Source organism: Pistacia vera, unplaced genomic scaffold (assembly GCF_008641045.1).
Source record: "Pistacia vera cultivar Batoury unplaced genomic scaffold, PisVer_v2 Contig108, whole genome shotgun sequence".
Taxonomy (NCBI): Eukaryota; Viridiplantae; Streptophyta; class Magnoliopsida; order Sapindales; family Anacardiaceae; genus Pistacia; species Pistacia vera.
The window spans coordinates 877,167-880,466 of NW_022195115.1; the positions used below are offsets into that span (position 1 = coordinate 877,167).

At 32.8% G+C, this 3,300-nt stretch overlaps 1 pseudogene; it reads right to left on the minus strand.

Moving 5' to 3' along the window:
* Positions 1 to 279: 279 nt before the first annotated feature.
* LOC116133926 lies at positions 280 to 1,605 on the minus strand (annotated as a pseudogene).
* Positions 1,606 to 3,300: the final 1,695 nt, after the last annotated feature.

The window sequence follows — 3,300 nt, forward strand, 5'->3', positions numbered from 1 at the left end:
CTTGTGACAACTCATTAGTAATTGCCAATATACTTTTCATCATATGTAAGTTAAATACAAAATCAAAGGAATAGATTAAATCTAATAGATTACATACTTCACCCTTTTGTTCAAGATTTAAACCATCTTCTTCAATAACCTTAAGCACATCGCCCACAAAGGATAACAAAAGGATTAAGTTGATCGATGTATAATAATACGAGCCCCAACGTGTATCACCAGCTCATTTTAGACTTGTCTCTTGATTCAAACCTCGTCCCTTGCTAACTTCACCAATTTTTAGTGTTTCAACAAGTTTATTAACTTGGCTCTCCCGAAGCATGTCTCAACGCTTGCATGAACCTCCAACACATTTATCAAATTAGTAACCAAGCTAAAAAACGAAGCAACAAAAATGTGATTTTTTGCAACGACTACTAGTGTCAACTGAAGTTGGTAAGCAAAACAGTGAACATAATAAGCATATTCATTCTCCCTCAAAATCAAACTTTTTAGACCATTAAATTCTCACTGCATATTACTTGTCCCGTCATAACCTTGTCCACGTAATCTTGACAAACTCAATCCATGTTGACAAAATAATGACTCAAGAGCCACCTTAAGTGATACTGCAATTGTGTCACTAACATGTACAATGCCAAGAAATCACTCAAGTACATGACCCTTTTTATCTACATAACGTATGGCAATAGCCATTTGTTCTTTAATTGACACATCACAAGACTCATCAATCAAAACTGAAAATATGTCATCTCCAAAATCACTAATGATAGCTTTTGTCGTTTCATTTGCCGCAGCATTCACAATATCTTTCTGAATCACTGGCGCTGTCAATTTAAGATTCTCAGGTGCATTCTTCAAAACAACACTCTTAAAATGTTCATTATGCTGAGCTAGAAAATGAAGAAGTCCGAGAAAGTTACCTTGGTTCTTCGAGTCTTCAGTTTCATCATGACCACGAAATGCCAACCCTTGACGCAAAAGAAATCTAATGCAAACAATGGATGCAATCAAGCGAGTTCGGCATGCAGTCCTAACTTGATCTGATTGCTTAGATAGAGCCACTTCGATATGTTACTTTTGATTCATTAAATTCACACAACTCTGTCGTGCTTGGTTATGAGCACTATTTGGCTGGCCGACATGAATTTGAGAGTGTTCTAGTTTCTTCCAATTACAAAATCATTCACTAATAAAAGCGTCACTACCAGCTTGGCTTATAATGGCAGGTCTAAGAAGATAACAATACAAACAGAATGCAGCATCTTTGGTCACACTATACTCAAGCCAATCGCCATACACATCAAACCAAGCAAGATTAAATCGACGATATCCTTTTCCAAATTTTGTCAGTGGAAATGCATGATTTCGAGGCTGGCAACAACTCTTTTGCAAGTACAATCTTCGAATTGCATCCCTATAATTACGATGATAATGATTGATTTTAGGTCGTAGAGCTGGATCAGATGGAAGATCTTTCAAGATGGCTTCTAGTTCTACATGACTTTCTTTTAATGGATCATTTTCTTTATCACTAGCTTTACTTTCTTGGACTGATGAGGATGATTGTTCTATTGCTGATTTTCTTTTGAGAAATTTATCCATATTGCATACCTAATAAGAAGTTCTAAACAAATAAAACAATAAGAAATTGTACAAGAATAATAACCTATAGTGATTTACATACATAGTAATGGAAAAACAATAAGACATACATAGTAACCCATAGTGATTTACATACATAGTAATGGAAAGACAACAAGAATGGGACATTTTGTGGGTTTGAATTCCTTTTAGACTCATTTAACATGAATCATGCATATTTATAGAAAAAAAGAAGTCAACTCTTTTTATAAAATTTGATTTAGTCAAGTAATTTAATGAGGATGAAAGAAAAGATACATAAACAATGATTTCTCAAGCTAATCTTTACAAACAATAAATAATTAGTTGTTTATGTTTATAAAGTTTTAAAAGTTTTTGACATTGTCAAGAAAGAACTAATATTTTTTTGTCCTTTTTTTCATTGTGCTTGATTAAAAATCTTAAATATGCATCTTTTAAGTTTCTTTGTGTGTGTGTGTGTGTGTGTGTTGATAATAAGTTTTTGTAATAAGTTCTAGAAATAATTAGTTGTTTATGTTAATAATAAGTTTTAGTAAGTTTTTGTAGTAACTTTCATTTGACATGTTATCATTGAGGTTTTGAAAAAATCTTATGTATTTTATTTAATGCAAGTCAATAGCCCTTTGCCATTTTTGTGCTTTGTTTTGCCATATTTGTGCTTTGTGGTCCCTGGATTATGTTTGTATTTATTTGTGCCAATGTTCTGATATATCATATATGTATCAAGTATTCTCACAGCTATAGATTGTTTGAGTGCTCATTTTCTTTTCAAGAATAGACAAAGATCTCCCTGCAACAAGAAAAAATATTTGAAACTGATTTGTACTTTGTTTAACAATAAAAATGTGATGGCCTTACAAACATTAGAGAAGCAATAAAGAAAACATCAAGGCACCACAAACCACAAACAAACATCAAGGGACCACAAACCATATAACTTATAATTTATTTGATACAGCAAAAGGATAGGTTCTTATATATATATATATATATATTGGGTTGTTTTTTTACTAAACATAAACAATAATCAACAACAAACAGCCTAATTATAAACAGCCACATAATTCATTGTCATCTCATGAACATAAAGATATCATCACTAAATCATTCAATTTGATTTATGGATAACATTATCTCTTAAAATCATTTAATTAAGAATATTATACTATATAGGAAATTCAGGCTTGGAATCTTTTACACTACTCTTAGTTTCTTACTGAGACATATTGCTTCTTAGGAATATTTTACTATAAGGGAGAAACAACAGGGGAAAGGTACTGTAGTCTGTAGAGAGACTTCTGATGGCTGGTGTCAGCTAGTGTGGGTTGCCAATAGGTTTACAGGATCACTCTTGTCTCTCAAAATTCACGAGTAGTCGTGGGGACATCTGGGCATTGCCGCATTGGCTAAATGGTAAGGGCCCTTTCAACGACTCTGGTTGGCCATTAGGAGCAGGATTCAGGTTTAGTTATACTTCAAATCTCAGATTCTAAATATATAATACTCAATTTTATTGGAAGAATGCAATAACAAAAGTTCTAAAACTGTAAAACATCGATTGAATAGAGAAAATTAGGGATTTAGGATTAGGGACGTCACCTTTTGATAAATTGATGAAAAGTACTATTGGTTGAGACTTGGAAGGAGAGTTCGATGAGAGAGACTTGAGAGTTT